Consider the following 18,995-nt stretch of genomic DNA (forward strand, 5'->3'; position numbering starts at 1 on the left):
TTAAATCATTTTTCTTGTAAGCTACATTATGCAGACCTATGATCATTTCTATTATCCCCTGTGAGCTCTCTTCATTTGTGCAATACAAAGCTCAGAACTGGACAGAAGCCAAGGCCTTGGTAGTATTGAGTAAAGAAGGATTACTTCCAAAGTCCTTACAGACCAGTAAGCTTACTTAGAGCAGAAGAGACCATTTCCTTTTCTCTCGTCTACACAGCAGGATTTCATTGAGAATTGGCTCAGCTAGAGAGCCATCAATGAACTTTTTGTGAATATCTGCCATCTGAAAATTTATTCTACATATTCTGCAGTTTGTTTTTTAACTCCTGCTTTAACCTATTTCCTGTCAATGTTTGCTTCCTATTTTTTGAGTTTTAGTTTATATTTTTAGTAATTTTGATTTTACAAGAATATTTTCAATTCTCAAATGTACGGTCTTATTAATTTCATGACATTAGGTTTTGTATTTCATCACGGAGATGACTCTGTGAGTTAGAAGAACTCACTGAGTTAGAAGAAGAGTATGTAACGTTCCAAACCAGTCTCACCTTAAGACATATGTATACTAGGCTACAGTTCTGAATAGGCTCAAGGACATCTCTAAGCCATCAAAGCATCTCCCTACCACCACCTTTTTTGAAAGAACAATTGTCCTGGATGATGCCAAGGGTTACTGCGTACCACATGACACCATGCAGAAAGCCATAATACTGTGGGCAGTTAGCTGGGGGTGAATGGGCATCAGCTGGCAAGTAAATTCACTGCAGCTATCTATATATCTATTGTCGTGATTGCCTTTTTATTTTTATTTATTTTTATTTTCCTCGTTTTTATCTCAACTCAGGAGCTCTATTTTGATTCCAGTTCTCTCCCTCATCCTATCCTGGAAGTAGTAACTAAATACCTGCATGGTACTGAGCTGCTGCCAGGTTATACCACAACAGCCGTTATTTAAAATTGTGTCATTTACTCTTATTTGAGAAGTTTATTCTTGATCAGTTTCAAATCTTCATAGATCATTATACATGTAAGCGGAAAAAAAAAAAAAAAAAAAAAAAAAGTTTCCAAGGGCTCTAGAGCTCAGTAACTCTGGAATAAAAATGCTAAAAATCAAAACCTTTCCGTCATATTCATAATTGAAGATATTGTCCACAATTCATTTGATCAAATCACACTTTTAAAATTTAAGTGAGATATATACATATATGCATAATAAAACCAGAGATCAATTTTTTTTTTATATTTAGTGGCAAAAATGTTGCTGAACTTAAGAGGAGAACGAAAAAATACAGAATCTTAAACATGATCTGTGCTTAGTAAAGCCACAGTTTTCACAGTTTTATAAAGATAATGCTGTTTCCAATATTTTGTGCAGCATTTTAGAGAAGAATCCAAGTCATCCAAATAAAAGCTGTGGCAAAAGAAAGCTTAATTAGGAGACACAATCTTAAGAAACTAAATAAATATCCTTGAATAGAAGGACCCCTCCACTCCCTGACAATAAGACAGGTTCACAGGTGCCTGTGAAGTGAAAAGCACCAGTAGAATTTTTATATTTATTTCATTTTGCAAGCTCTAAAATAGTTGTGTTTTGTTTTGTTTCGTTTGTTGTTTTTTGTAAACATTCTGCACTTGAAAGTGTTGGAAAACAGCTACCCACCTTATGATGGATGTGGCTTATTATTTTTAGCAATGCAGCTATGAGTTCAAATGCACAGCAAGTTATATATCATTTGTCAGCCATAAACACATGCTCAAAGGAATTGGAGTTAGCACTCCTTTTTCAACAGTTTAGCTAAGCTGATTAGTCCTGCAATTTTTATGTTGTCAGAGCATGCACACAGATTGTTACAACAATATAATACTAGATCTGATTCCTCTAAGCCCCATACCAAGCATAGCTGCTTGACAGCCAGAGGTAAGATCTAGACAAAATTAAGTGTAATGAATAGATAAGGACTAAATTTGAAAATGAGTTTAGGTTGCTTAAAGATGTGCTGAATAAGCAAATGAATGCTGCACCTAATATGGCAGCTAATTAGCACTTCCAGCATTAAACATCATATGTAAGACACTACCCTGGGCACAAGAGCTACTTACTTCCATCTGAAAAGGTGTGTTTGTTTAAAGTTCACACATCTCACTTACATGGTATGTAAGACATTTTCAGCTATTTAGTTCTGATTAACTTTCCATAGGATTATAATTGTTAGATGAAGTACCCTAATGCCCTGGAGGTATCTAAGAGAAAAAGGAACTTAGGAATGTGGTGTAGTAGTAGACATTCAGCTTTATGAGGATGGTTGGATTTATCTTTTGTTTGGATTTATCTTAGAAGTCTTTTCCAATCTAAATGATTCTATTCTACAGTTCAGTATTCTACACAAAGTGCAAATTCGAGATGCTCCCAGAAGGTAAAAATACAGTAAATGTTAACATTTTTAATAACATTCCTAGGATATTGTAGATAGCTCTCAATCCTGCATATAGCAGGGAGGTTGAAACTAGATGATCATTATGGTCTTTTTCAAACCAGGCTGTTCTATGATTCTATGAAAGCTGACCACCTACCTCATCTGACCATCTTGCTGCTTCATCTCTTGTGAAAGAAAGCACTTGTTTGTTTTGTTATTTTTGAAAGTACTCAATTTTGTCATTCTTTTTCTCTTTTCAAACCCTATCTAAGCTTTCACAGATAGTCTCACTTTCTTCTTTTTTGTAGCTCTTCAAGCTATTTCACTTGCTTCTCACTATGCCTGAACTTGTTACCTGTTACTTCTGTCACAAGACAGCATAGTACTTGCACATGAATTAACCACTACCAAATACTTTTTAAAAAGTCCATTACCAAATACTTTAGTTTCACTAAGTAATGATGGCACTGTTCATGCATTACACAATTAAGTTGCAAGAATCTATTGTAATAACATATTCCTGTAATGGTGTAAAAATAAATTTTCTGATAATAACTTGTTGTCTTCTCAGAAGTTTTCTATAAAAAAGATAACTGTAACAATAAAGCACATTCGGACTGTAGCACCAGATATTCAGTTTTTAACTTAAATAGTTCAAGGAGTGTTTTCACATTGGGTACCAATATCAATATCAACCTATTTTCAGGAACAAAAAACTCAAACTTGTGCATCTTAAAGCTTAAGTAAAAATACAGCAAGAACTGTTTGGCCCATATATTTTTGTGGGAATCTCTCAGTGCTTGGAATATTAAGAAGTATAAAAGGAATCACCTTTACTAGCATGCAGAGCCTCTGCACATCTGCAGAGCACTCTTCACTTCCAAATCTCATTTGAAATGTGTTAATACCCTATAATCTCTTGAACCTGCTTGTGTCCATGCTGGCTGAATGTGGCTGTGCTCCATGAAAGCACTACTTCTGTCTTGCAACAGCTGTCTAACTCTCAGATATAGAAAAGTTGAATTGGATTTGAGAAGGCAGACCCCAAAATGCATGGAAAAAGATTTCCCTAGGATTCCCAAGGTTCTAGTAAACAAGGTGTCAGTTGCATAGCCCATGGACTCCTACAGGCAATGGTAAGACAAGACATCAGGTGATAGTCTTGTCCAGCTATACTAATCAAGGAAATTATGACAAGCAGGCACTGAAGAAAGTTCAAAAAAGGAAAATGCTGACTTGTATGTCCTATACCAGATAAGTCTTCACTAGATGGTTGCCAACCAAGTTACTTAATAGGAACATAGTGTAATTTATCCACCTTCACCGAATACTTCCTACTGCTTGTATGAATATTTCCCTGCAGATGTTTCGACAGATCAAGTGAATGACAGACACATAGTTACCACATCACTTAATTTTTCAAAAAAAAGTCCTGTTGCAAAAGCAGTCAGGAAGGCTACAAACTGGAACAATGAAGTTCTATATGCATAAGAATGGCTAAATATAGAATAATAGAATCACCAAAGTTGGAAAAAATATCAAAGTCCAACAGCTTACCAATCAACAATATTTCCCAGAAAACCATGTCCCTTAGTACAACTTTTAAACATTTCTTGAACACCTCCAGGATGGGCAACTCCACCCTGGGCAGCCTGTTCCAGTACCTGACCTCCTTCTTAGAGAAGTAGTATTAGCCAGCATCCAATCTGAATCTCCCCTGGCACAACTTGAGGTCATTCCGTCTAGTCCTTTCACTAGTTATATGGGAGAAGAGGCTGACACCCCTCATCACAAACTCCCTTAGAGAGAATACCCTCTAAGAAAACCAATGCTTAAGTGCAAGAGTATAACTTCATCTGTTTTTATTGTTCCAGTTAATAGGTTTGGATCTTAATGTTTTTGCAATCACAAAGGGGAGAAAGAAAAATCCTCAGATCTGTTTGACACGTTATAGCTTGGTAAATTATTCTTTGTCTTAAGTATGATTCATTTCATCCAGGACCCTTTTTATCATGATAAATTTATGTCAATGATCAGTACATAGAGGCAGAAACTGCCCCATGAAATTAGCCAAATTACAGTTTCCCAAAATTTAAAGATGTGTTGTTTATAAACAACTTCACAAAGCCACTATTCCTTCAAGTAGTTAACCAAACTTCAGAACTTTTAAAAATTGATTTCCAGGAAACAGAGATGAATGCATCTTTTCTCTGGATGATTTTAAATCGAATGTATGACTGCCTTTATATCCCAGAGCCATCAGTGCTTGACTCAAGTGCCAACAATCATGTTTTGTTTTCTATTAATTTGTTCAACTTGTCTAGATCGATTTGTGTCACTCTCATCAAACTGGTTCCACCAAATGCTTTGATGTTGACTGTTGTTTTTGTTGTACACCAGTTGTACATGGACAGAAATGGGAAAGACTTGACAGAAACAAAATTAGTTTGTGTCCAAACACAATTCAATTGAGTAACAGAAAATGTTCAAGTCCAATGCCTTCAATTCTATTGAAGGCCAAAACATCAACACAACACCATGATTTTGTTTAAGCATTCTGCAAAATCTGAATTCTTATAGAACAAATCAGAAATTCTTATTTCTGAGAAGCACATGAGGAATCACCCAGCCCCAGCCCCAACCAGATCAGGCTGCTCAGGGCCCCATTCAATCTGGCATTGAACACCTTCAAGGCACTGACATCAACAATGATCAATGATTGGCATCAACACTTACTCTGGGCAATCTGTTCCAGTGCCTTACAACCTTCTGAGTGAAGAATTTCTTCCCAACATCTAAATTTAAATGGAATATTATTTAGTGGAATTTCTAATGACTATATTCACTACTTAATTACCAAAACATATTATTGACAGAAAGTAGAAGAGAAACAAAAAATGCAAAAAGTCTGAGGAAAAACAGGAGAGTTACAGGTTCTGGGAACTCTGTACTTGTTGTGGGTCTTCCTGCTTTCAAATTTAACAGAACTAATGCTATGAACGTGTAAATAAGATACAATCAAAATGCTCATCACTGCTATTACTCACACAGAATAGCAATGTAAATACTATATCTCATTAAAAAAAATATTCCTCTCACAGCACTTGAACTGTAGAATTCTAGGGAGAAAAACTGCATGTTTACTTGACATAACAGAACATACTGCTTTATGAGAAATCTTCATGCTTGTGGTATCCTAGGGAAATATTCTACTTGTTTAGGAGCTAACCTGACACCCTGACTGACGTTACAAGAGGTGCTGATCTGGCTAAGGACTTAACTATGTGCTACATAATTTCAGTAGTGTTGAGCTCTTTCTGCTGGCTTCTGCACTTAACATTTCAAATCACTTGCATGCAGGTGATTTCTTTTCCACAGAGGTGGTCTGAATAGCAGTCAGACTAGCAGTCAGCATAGATGAGAAATCCTGCAATCCAAGGATTATTTTAAACAATAAGAAAAAATGTAAATATGCTATAAAAAATGAAGTGCAAAGTTGCTAGGGCTGGGTTGCTGTCACCTTTATCCATAACAAAGGAGACAACAACCAGCTGTTCCAGTAAGGCAGACTGCTTGAAAAAGCTCATTCCTGGATTTGGAGCCCCCTCCTCCTGCTGTTGAGCTAGCAATTAAAAGTATGGGCTGTTAACAAGCTGTGAAGGCTTCTCAAAGGCAGCCTACCTGCGCTCTCCAGCTTTCTGTAATGCAGGTGTTTGTTTTTTCTCCCTCAATATCCCACCTCCACCCCTCAAGTTACAGACATTTACTAATATTAGTAGGAAATTTCCTGCCACAGGGTTGCATAGAACACAAGAGTGTTTTGAAAAACGCAGTTTGGTCTCCTAATATTGCAAAGAGATGTTACAGGGAACAAAAGAACAAATTCCCTGCTGCAAGGGGAAATTCAAGAGCTATACACATCTATCATGGGAGAACCCTTGAAAAAGCTAAGAGAAAAACATTATGACTTTGAGTCAGATTTGTGCATATTACAAATATTGTGAATAATTGCCACCGTTTTAGAGCATTCTTTAAGAGCACGCATGCTCCTTCAGCTGTAGGATCAGTTTCTTCACTATCTGCTGTTGGTGGCATTACTTGCCACTTGAAGCATTTATCCTAGCTAGAGAAAGGCCAACATGTTTTGAGAAGGATATTCTTGTCACACTTCCTCACCCATGAAACTTGTTAGGGACTATAGAGCAGGGACAACTTCCTGCCAAATCATTTCTCACCGCAGATGAAAAAAACTGACAGGATGAACAGGCAAGAAGAAATATTAGCATAAGCTCTTCTGCACTAAGATACTTCTCTGCCTCCATGAGCTAGTTCACCTGGCAAAACTAGTATGCTCACCCTCCCTCCCTGAGCACACATCTCAGTTCTGCAGAACTACTGCAAGTGTGGTAGCACAGAATACAGCAAACCAATCAGATAAGTCTCTTGAGTTGGGATCAATTATCAATTACTTAATTTCAGTCAAACACTCATCCCCAGCTCCCACTCTCCCTTATGTCCCATGTCATTCAGAGCAAGAGGCAGAAGGAGAGCTAATGAATATTAACAAGACTATTCATGTTTTCCTTTATTTAAATAGCTTGAAGTTGTAAATGAAACAAGTGGACACCTACAAATTCGTAGCTTATTGGGGTAATGTCCTAACTATGCCTCATTACACAAAGAGTGTGAAAGATTTCTCAGTAATTTTCAATTGATGAGAAAATAGTTTATATAACCTATGACTTATTTCAAATAAGCATGCTAGATAGTGCATCTCTTGGGAAAAAAGCATCACACCTTCCTAAAGCAGAGAATAAGGCTGGGTCAGAGTAAAGCTAGCCATTACAAATCACAAAGACAGTTTGTTTTATCAAATATCACATTTCCATTAAGCCACACTCATACATAGAAAGAGTTCACATTATAATTCAAGATGTGATCCTTCATTCCTCCTATACAAGATTTTTTCATTTCAGCATCTTTCATTCTGTTGGGCTTCCATCTAACAGCTTAAGAAATTGAAATAACTGGAAAAAAAACAGTATGCTAATAAGACACTAATGAATAGGGTCTTAAAGAATTCTCCTTTAACCAAACTCCACCATTAGAAATATGACTTTATAGTTTATATCTATTATACCCAGAAGGGGAAAAAATAAAAATGGGCAATTTTAATGGATTACTCTGCATAAAACGTCAGATCTCCAGGAAGAACCTGCAATATATTAATAAAGTTAACAAGTTTCCTGGCATGACAAAGAGAATTATTAAAATGATCTTAAGACCTGTGATGCTGAAAACCACTGCTCCTTAAATCATTATGTTATACTCTGATAAAATGAAGGCTTCACATGAAGTGTTTAATATCTTACTGACAAGTCTGACTAGGAAACTGCCAACACATTTTAAATAGGATATACAATAATATTCTGTGATACTACTTGCTGATATGCAACAGCTTTCTATTTTAGTACAGAATACATTTTAGAATTTCAATACAATGCTGCAAAGTATTATCTCATTTGCTATCCCTTTCCTATTTTTTGAATGTGAAGCACTCTGATGACAATCACATTCTGCTGAATTTAAAAAAAAAAAAAAATCCTGCTTATAAAATACATAGATATTTATCACCTGTACATCCATATTAGCCATTTTAAACATAGAAATCCTGAAGTAATTTATATGGACAGTTTCCTTACCTGTCCATACGATGTTAACTCTAGCACTAAAAATCCTTTGAGGCAATAGGTTAAAAAGTCATTCCCATAAATGATCTAGAGCAGTATTTCTTTGAGCTCTCTGCCCAGCCAGTTCTTGCAGCAGCTTTCATGCTGTAGTAAGCCGGGGATCCCACATACCGGGCAGATCCGCCTGTTACCTGCCCTCCCCTCACCTTTCCATCAGTCCCTGAGGAGGTGAACAACTCTCCACTGACCGTTTTTACACATCGCCTATGCACTTTGAATACAAAAAACAAGAAAGCTGGGGTCAAGACCTCAAGGGTAAGTTTAAATAGATTTTAAGAGCACCCGAAAAAGGCTAATACATGACAAGTACATACGTATTACAGAGAACCACTGCAGATATATAGATGGGTTTGCACATGTAAAATAGCATTGTTTTTCCCCCTGAACAGACTGAGGATTTTTTAGTTTATTTTCACTGCTTTATAAAGCAGCATGTTTCTGGCAGATTCCATGCTTTTCAAAGCACTGTCAAAAAAAGGAGTTTCATAAACCAATTAGGATTGCTGTCAAAAACAGAGGCGCCAGTTTTCCCCTTCAGCTCACTAGTGACCTCATTTTTCTGATCCTATGCTTGCACAAAGGAAATTCATAACACCACCCCTTGTATAGTTGCTCTTGGCCAACAGAAGCAGATCAACCTTTGAAAACAAGCTGTACAGAATAAACAATCTGATCAGGGAGTACCAGCGCTGATACAAATTGCAATTGACTACCTCCTGTAACAGCATGTTTAAATCATTCATAAAACCATACTCAAATCACTTAGCAAAAAAAGTAGTTCTCTCAGTGTTCTTCAGAAATTCTTTGTTAAAAAAAAAAAACTGATAGCTGAAAACCTCACTGTATTGCAAATCTATCCTCCCTTAAACTACTCTGCTTCTCATAGCTAACCATAGCCAGAGAGCTAACAAAAAACAAAACAAAAAAACATACTTATCCAACATTGTTTTCAGACCACTCTTTCTTAATTCAAAACTTTTCATGGAAATTGAGACACTGAAGTGTAATAAAGCATTCAGATGTCTTCTACATTGCAAGCTTATGATAGCTGTTAAATTCCACACTAGGAATAATATTTTCTTTTTTTTCCCATTCTGTTAGTATTAGTTACAGTCAGGTCTTCTTGTCTATAATTTTGCAAGCTTTAGCTTAAAACAAATAGATGTGTGCTAAAACAAAGGAAATGTGCTACTTTATAAATCAATAGTTAAGTTGACAGAGAACAGACCTGCTGGACTGTTCACAGCTGTGCCAATTAATTATGCTGTTCACAGTTTAAAGCAAATTCATTGTATTTTTTCCTTCTTAAAAAAGTTTCTGTGGCTCTGAGTGCCAGTTTTTAAGTTAACTGACAAGTTGATGTCTAGTGTCCTAGTGTCTGAGTGCTAGGAAATATTTTGTTTTCTTGTCAAATTGGCTAGTTCTGTACTTTAATTAAAGTAGCATCAGGAACTGCTCCACAGCACTGGAATTCAATTATGTGTCCTTTTAATTGTTACAATATCCCCATCTGGCATATTTTTGGCCTGGAACAACCAGTGCTCTCCCAAATGACTCTTGGGCAAGATTCAGAAGCTGGCAAAGTCCAGAAGCTACTCCCAAAAGGCCATTTTGACAAAATGTTATTTCTACAGGTTACAATTCTGGCACTAAGGGCACTATGGCTGTATCCGTGGTCTAGTCTTTGATAAATTTATCAACACAAACATAAGCACAACATTCCAGGGCACAACTAAAACCATACATTTCAGAACCCAAGAAGCAAAACAAACAAACAAACAAAAACAAACAAACAAAAAAACAACTCAGATGCTGAAAGACTTAGGATTATATGTGAGTATAACTCACATTTTATAACTTTTACAACTTTGCTATTCATAAGAAGGTTAAGCAGTAAGGGAGGCCAGAATTTCAGACCTGCTCTACCACAAAAAGAATCTCAACTTTAGATTTGTTCCTATTTTTCATCTGCAGCATGAGAAAAAAACTATAAATGCTTGGGAAAGCTGTATTCCATCCTACCTAGCAAAGAGGTGACCCAATGTAAGATACATTGATTAGTACTAAAAAATGATAGCACAGTCTTCTCAGGATAGACGACAGAAGTAGGCTAAAGAGAAAGTCACTTTCCTCTCTAGAGTAATTGCATGGATCAGAACTTTTGAAAGAAGGAATAGGAAATTACTGTTTATTGACTTGAGTGCTTTATACTTCAATTCTTTATATCCCTTAAAATTAAGTAAGTAAGTAAGTAAATAAATAAATAAATAAATAAGAAAGGATTCACATTTAAGTTTGCCTAGATAAATCTAGTGTGTATTTATAACACCTAGGTTAATAGCCTTTCCACTCTCCCCACAGATTTGCTGGAGAAATAAAAATAACACTTTTTGATGCCACAACAGTCCTAAGAATTAATTTCAGGTCCTTTCAGATATCTACTTCTAACCTTGACAGGAACTTTTTGCTCCAGTTTCAGGTTAATATTTAGTAATAAGAACTTTTTCATGAAAGGAGTACTATTTTGAAATATAAGCCTCGATGCCTTCATAGAAAGGTATGTAAATATGACATGATATGCCCCTTTGAAGTTACAAGCATATATACATACATGGGTGTGTGTATATATATGCATACTGTATATGTACGTATATATATAAGCAATAGATTTGCCAGGTGTTGTTTCAACTAAAGAGACCAATCTATAATTCATATTTCTTTCTTCTGTTAATGTTTTCCACTAATACTCCCCCACAAACATTCCTTTTGTTTGCCTAATTAATCAGCATGATAGGTCACAGTGAGATTTTTTTTTTCATATCACAATAAGCTTTATAATTAGCATTGTGTGTTCCAGAGCATTGCAAACTAATAAAAAATTTTCACATGTAAAGGAACAAAACTGTAAGAAGAAAGCCATACATTTAAAATAAACCTGGAAAAACAACGACTCTAAGGCTAAAAAGCCAAAAGGTACAAGTTTGTTACATTTTACAGAAAATATGTCCTCAAAGAAAGTCAAGACCAGATGTATGCTTGGCTGTTTTAAGGAAGTGTAATAATACTTAACATATTTACGGACTCTATTAGTTGAGAAAGACTCAACATTGAAAAGATGCTATATTTACATGATATTCCAGTTATAACTACATGCAACATTGCCACACTATTGAAGAAAGACTTGCAATAGAGATAGATAGCCCAGCTACAGGCAGCCATAGCACACTCATGAGACCCACAACATGAACAGCAAATAACTACTACGCAGGATAAGTAAGGCACCTTGGTTAAGACTGTGCTTCCTTCACATTTGTACAATAACAAGCCCCATGTTCAGCAGGGACATAGTACTGGAGTCTCACTGAAGCATCAGAATAGCATAGCAATGTCAGTTCACTACAGAGTCACTCGATAACACATGAGAGTTAGGCTACAGACAGCAGAAAAATAGACAATTTTTTCCTTCTATCCCCCGATGGTTTTCTTTAAGTTGATAATCTTAGTGTTTGATCTACTGTTTCAGTAAAAGTAGCACAACACCACTTGTGAATCAACTCTGAAACTCCCTTCCAGGAATGAGAGTTTAGTTTATCCACTAAATATTTAGAACATTAAACATCTGTACACAGCCACAAAGAAAGACCTTACTTGTTAAACTTCTGCATGCACTTTGATAAGATGGTTTAAGTTTAGCACATTAAACATCACATTTGTACTTGAAGTAAGTAGTGAGAAGTAGCTTCTATTACAAATTCAAACGTATAACTAAAAAAAATGATACGGAAAATTGCAGGCTCAGACAGGAAATAGCAAAATTTCTCTCCTTTTCTGCTCTGCAGGGAGTCATATTGTAAGAGTTATTTCAGAGAATGCTTATAAACTGTACCAAGAAAGTGTTATTTTTTTTTCCCAAGAATGTTGCAGTAGTGAGAACAACGAAATGGTTAATTCTCAGTTAATCCTGAATTTATCTACATTCACATCCGCTGCCTCAAATGAGAATTATTAAGCTTCAGATTCTAATAATGGAAAAGGGTCATTTTTCACCATGCACTAACAACTGTGTGAGAACAGTCAGGATCTTGCATGAAACTCAACCGAAAAACTTTGACAAAGAAAGTAAAAATTTCCAACAGATAGCACGTATATTGATTTCTGGAAGTTACATTATTTTTGAATGTATCATGGAAATCACTATGAAGGAGAAAAATAGAAGGGGGAAAAAAAATTCCATTTTTTATGTATTGATATAACTACCTTGCAAGTTATTTTTTCCTTTTAGGAGCTACTGAAAACAGATAAAAAGAACTGAAATAAAAATCCTAATGCAGTATTTTAAAACAAAGATTCTGACCCATACCACATTAAAGAAGTGATGAAGGTAGCCAAAGCCACCGTTCCACAGCAACATCTAAAGGATGTTCACAGATTACACTTAAGTCTAACTCAAATACTGGAAACACTATTCTAGAAACTAGTAATAAGTCTACTTGATTCCAATTGCAATATATCATCAACTCATCTAGGACCTAGGGCATCTCTAGTCACCTTCAGTAAGCAGTCATGACTGAGCAGCCAGTCATGTTCAACTCAGCCTGGATCCATATGACAAAATATTCATCTTTACTTCCAATTGAATCTCAAAAAGCAAATGTTTTCCAAGTGTCTCGTTACCATGCTTAATGTTTCTCTGTACATATAGAAAATTATTATTAAACTACAGAATGACTGCAAAATACTCCTTGTTGATATCAGGCAGCCACTTAACAGCAAAGAAACATGATATTGCCATTACCAGTTGCCAGAGAACAGTAAGCTGACCAATGTTATCAACTTGTTAGGCTACTGCATGTACTTAATAAGCATGGAAAAGTGGAAGCTAACTAAAAAGCAGAAACGATTTTCATAGCTTATGTTAAAGAGCATGCTAGACAGTTTAAAGAATACAGAACATTACATACAAAATATTTTTCTTCATAATCCTGTGAAACAGTAAAATGCTGTCAGTTCAAAAAAGAAACAGCTGACTGTATTAAACATTTTTTGTAGTCATTTTATAGTGAAACTTCTAAGTAATGTTAGAGAAGGATAGCTCTCTTCATTGGAAATCACAAGTCAAAACTGGAAAACAAAAAGCTTCTACCTCCAAATAGAACTGTGTTAACTATAGACTGTCACTTTCACACAGAATCAAGGAAATGTAGGGGGTTGGAAAGGGACCTCTGGAGATCATCAAGTTCAACTACCTGCTTAAGAAAGTTCCTTATAGTAGACTTACAAAGAAAAACATCCAGGCAGGTTTTGAACATCTCCAGAGAAGGAGACTCCACAACCCCTTTAGGTAGTTTTTTCCAGTGCTCTGTCACCCTCAAAGTAAAGAAGTTTTTCCTCATGTTCGTATGGAACTGCCTGTGTTCAGGTTGTGCCCTTTGCCACTTGTTCTGCCAATAGACACCACTAAAAAAGAGCCTAATCCCATCTTCCTCCCACTCTTGCACCAGATTACATCAGCCTCTCCACTATGTATGTATGAGACAGTTTTATGAGACACTGCTCCTCTCAGTATCCTTCTCTGCCACTGAAGGGTAGAGAAAAATACAACCTGTACAACCAAAACTTTCTTCTTCCATTTGGGTTTTTCCAGGAACTCCTTGTTCATCCATGCAGGTCTCCTGCCACATTTGTATGTTTTCTTACTCTTAGGCATTTACCAGTCTTGAACATGGATGAAGTTGTGCTTGGATGTCAACAAACTCTCCCGGGGTCCCTTACTTTTCAATATTCTAACTCTAAGTAGGCCCTTGAAGAGGGTCTCCTGAATTCTAGGGTTGCAAACAGTGTACATGATGCGCATTAATATAATAGGAAGTGTTATACCACTAGTAATTTACAGTTCAGGAATTTTTTCTGTCTCAACATTTCACTTGCCATTCCACCACATCAAAGGTAGAAAATAACTGCCTTTACAGACAATACAAATCAAGGGGAAAAATATTTCTTAAAAAGAAAAAAAAAAAACAAACTATGTAAATAGAATAGTTCCAAACACAAACTGATTAACAACTAGTCACTGCATGGAACCACATACCAAAAGAACAAATGCAATATATGTTACAGACTTAAAACAGTATCGTCTTTTAGTGCTCATGAATATACACAGTACACACATTATTGCATCAGATATCATTTCAGGTTTCTGAAGTTACCTGAGTATAATTGTGTTTCTAGGCAACAGCTACACTGGTGCTAGGGAGTGCTTCACAACCCAGGGAGCTCATATCAAGTTGAGAACAGAACACATCTATGGCATCTCCAAAACATGCTCAAATATAAAATAAGGACACAGCTCTTATGCTACAGCACTGAGGCTTCACTCCAGAAATATTCACTAGAGAAAATGGCTACAACTATAAGCTATATCTCTCACTATTCAGTACCCTGCTTCATTTCCCTCCTAATGCCATGGAGATGATATCCTCAGGGTTCTAAAACAAACAAGAATATATTTTAACACTTATACATACAAACAAGGACTACGTAAGTGCTAAAACAAATCTGAAATTTTAATCATAGAATGGTTTGGGTTAGAAGAGACCTTTAAGATCATCTAGTTCCTATCCCCTACTACAGCCAGGGACACCTCCTAGATAAGGTTGCTCAAAGCCCCATCCAGCCTGGCCTTGAACACCTCCAGGGAAGAGGCATCCACAGCTTCTTTGGGCAACCTGTTACAGCGTCTCAGCATTTTCGCAGTAAAGAATTTCTTCCTGACATCTAGTCTAAATCTACTTTTTTCCTGTTAAAAGCTGTTTCTACTTGTCCTGTCATTAGATGTCCTTACAAAAAGCCACTTCCATGCAGATACACACATGCGATCAGAACTAAATTTTAGACATCTAAATATGCTACAAAATGTAAGCCATATATCAAGCTGTTAAATCCACATACTTTATGTAGCACCCTTTCCCTCAGAAACTCTCACTCATATTTTGTCAAATTTAATACAGATCTGAGAACATCAATTAACTAAAAACACCATGGAGGAAATCAGTGAAAGAAAATGACTCACCTTACTGTTGTATTTCTCTCATCTGCTTTTGTTTAATCTATGCCTTTAAGAATTTGGTTACATAGGTCACAAGTCATTTCTTCTCCGTTCAGTTCTTCAGTCTCATTATCCATAGTAATACAGTGCTTTCATAGCTGTCAAAAGAAGTTTCAGTCAAAGGAACTTCAACCCTTACACATTTTAAATAAACATATTGAAAATAAGATCACATTTTAATATAATTTCTTTCAAAATTACGCTTTACAGTAAGTTCAAGTTAGTAGTATTCCAAAGCAAATTCAGACACTCATTGTCTTATTTGACTTTCAGGGGATCAAATACACCCAACACAGGGGTTCAACCTCTTGTAGGAGTCTAAGTATCTTCCATACTTCACTAGATTTCATAGCAAAGATCTTCCATACCATTAGCTATGAATTTCTTTCCATCTGTTTTCTTGCAAAAGCCTTGATTTACAGTTTTCTAAAGGCAGAAATTATTTTCCTATTAAGAGATTCTTTGCATACTGTTATAGAAAAATAAGATTTGGAGAGTGATCTCATTAAAAAAAAAAAAAGTAATTAGTAAGTATTTGAAATGCTACTTCATTCCAGAATTACATAAACCTTTTTGCCATATGCATTGATGTAGTAGCTAACAAGCACAATAGAACAGAGTTGGACCAGTTGTTTCTCTGTTCATAGCTCCGAACAAGCAGAAAACCTTACTTCAGTTTCTGCTTCACTTGCCTTCCATCTCACTGTAAAATTACATGTATGTGTTTGGCTGTGTTTTACAGGGGACCATAAAATCCACTTGCCATAGGCCTTCAGGCAGAACAGAAGCCTCAGTCCACTAGCAAAACATTTCTCTCCATTAAAATAAAATGTATATATACCAGAGCCACAGTTGTCTTGCAAATCTACACAGCACTCTAGGGACAGAATGTAAATACCTCTAAGCATGTGCTCAAAGTTGTCTTCAACTACTTAACATCCAGACAGATACCCAATTAGACTGGAACACCTAAATGTAATGGACGTAAATCTGGATATGTTGCTTTCCAGATGTAGTGCTTATAAAAGCAGGTGCACCTTTAAAGACAGTACAAAATGATCTGTGCTGCGGTGCATGCATCTGTAGCCTCAGCATTTGGTATGTGCCAGTATTGACCAACTCCGTGGTCAAGATTCAGCAGCTTCTAAAGGACAGTCAGTTAACAGGGGGTCAGAAACGCAGAGGAAAAGATTGTCTCACAACATTTTTCTCCAAAGTCCCAAAGTGAAACAGGATAAAGAATACAGAAGGCAGTTCTGAAGAGAGAGTAAATAAATGTATTACTTAGATCATTTGCAAAGACACAGTAAAAGATTACGACAAGACTTCTAGATTCAAACAGAAAGGAAAATTGCACACAAAGCATTTGAATAATGCTTTAGTAATTGGTACACTGTCATAATAAAATACTTTTAAGTAATACATGAAAGTGAGGATTAATATTTGATTTTAAAAGTTAATGTTAGGGACCAGTATATTACAAAAATTTAGCTACTGCACCCATATGTTTGCTATTTATTTATTGAGTGAAAAATCATTGAGAATCGTTGTAATATCATTAATAGCTCTATGCAGGAACGACTTTCTGCAGCTTTGGAGCCTATGCTAACACTTCAATTAGGCCTCTGAGCATGCTCAGCGTTGCCAGAGGCCATAGCATGTTTTGAGGTAGCTCCCTGTTTCTTTTTTGATGAAATCTTATACATATTTAATTACTTATAATATAAAATGTACCCAAATATGTATATTCCATGTTTCTTTTATTTGGAAATAAAATTTTAAATTACAGAGACTCTTAATGAAGTTTGGTTCTTCAAACCCTTTCCCAAATATTAGATGACCAGATTTTTTTTGCTCGAAATGAGAAAGTTGTATTTGCCTCAAGCAAAACTAACTGGCTTCAGAAACATTCAGATTCCAATATATCTCAGACACACAATCTTTTTTAGCTTCAAACTCTTTCTTTCCTTTGCAATTCAGAGACAGCTTTCTGTTTGACAGTACCTTGTGTACTCATTTTCCCATTCAAAATACATTTCCTTCTAGAAGCTGAGACTCTATGTTTCCTTCTATTTCTGGCAACTTTGCTGTGACTTTAGGAAGAATTATGAAGTTTTGGTTGGCTACACTGTTTGAGAATTGGTACAAAAGAAAAAAGGATGGATCTCCCACCACATGGGCCAAGATCCTCTTTTCATTGGGGCCAGGATTAATTGCTCCCAGAGATTTGAGGATGGACCCTATCACAATTACTCAATCCAAACTAATTTTTCTACCTATTTTTGTTGGTCTCTGCCATTCAAAACTAGGATTCACTGACCATCACTTTGATGATGATGATCCTTATAATATAAGGATAATTAAAATGAAAGTACTGCTGATAGCTTTGATTTTCTTAATAGGTGCTGACAATGTCAGCTACATACTTATTTCAAAATATATTATTTCATAAGCTGCTAAAAAATTTTAATGTCTTGGTTCTGTACTGATTTATCCATCAGCATGCCCTGTACAATACGTCAAATGCTTCTCCTAGTATCACTCTAGGCTTAACAGGAGTATACAAAGACATAAAAACATCAGACCTTGAGATTCTGAATTTCAAGATGTGTAACAGAGTAGCCAAGCAGATAATTAATGCCCCAGGTTATGTTACACTTCCCAGCTGGAGTGAGTAGGTGGGTATGAGACAAGACAGTATGAGTAAGTGGGCAAGAGTTCTTATTGAATCAGCATTCCTAAGTTTCCAGGATCCATTAAGAACACACGAAACACATTTATGAAAGCAGGTATAGCAGTGAAAGAAAGATAATTTTGTATTTCTAGTTACAGTACTACGATTCTCATGCTATGTAGTTTTAAACAATATAGACTTCACAATACTTTCCTTGGTTTTACTACATTTGCATTCTGTAGCAATAAAATCCATTTTTTTACAGCATCTTAGATAAGATCTACATTTCCTAGGTGTCACTCCAGGATTTCTCCTGAAATCAATAATCCTGGCTTTTATGTCCATTCCTTTTATTACTCATTACAGCCTCGAGTCCCATAGCAACTTGCAACAGCCATTAACTTTCCCCCTGACACTCAAGTGCTAAATTTTTGAATCACTGAAGTGAGCCAACTCAAAGTGCGCGTAGTTTATCCAGTAGTCTTCTGAGGACTGAAGTCAAAAGACTGCCCAGACTTTGACTCCCTTGTCAGGCAGGACCAAATAGGTTCCATTTTGATATTAGGCTATATATTAATCAATGTATCTAAGTAATGCCTACTAAATTTATTCAAAAACATGAATGCTGTCTTTTACAGCAACAAATGTTGGATTTCAAGACATCATGCAGCTGTAACTTCTTCCATGTCTCTTGATTTTCAACTTGTGTGATAATAGAAATCATTGACAGTGTACTTATGCTTGCACATTTGGTCTGTATCTTTATAGATTTTTTGCCAATATTCTAACTGCTAAATTTACTTCCACTACACTTACAAATTTGTTTGAGGCAGAACAATATGTATAGTATATATATCTATATATGCATTTTTGACATGGCACCTGAGGAGAAAGCCCCTCAGACTTGATGGGTTTTCTAGAGATAATATATCATAAAATTATACATTCCATATAAATATCTTCTATAAATATAGTTATATAAAACTGATAAAGTAACAATTTTTTTTTCACTTTTCACTTAATTTATACTAATGTGAAGCTTTTTCATACTG

Source organism: Tetrao urogallus (genome assembly GCF_951394365.1).
Source record: "Tetrao urogallus genome assembly, chromosome: 3".
NCBI classification, from domain to species: domain Eukaryota; kingdom Metazoa; phylum Chordata; class Aves; order Galliformes; family Phasianidae; genus Tetrao; species Tetrao urogallus.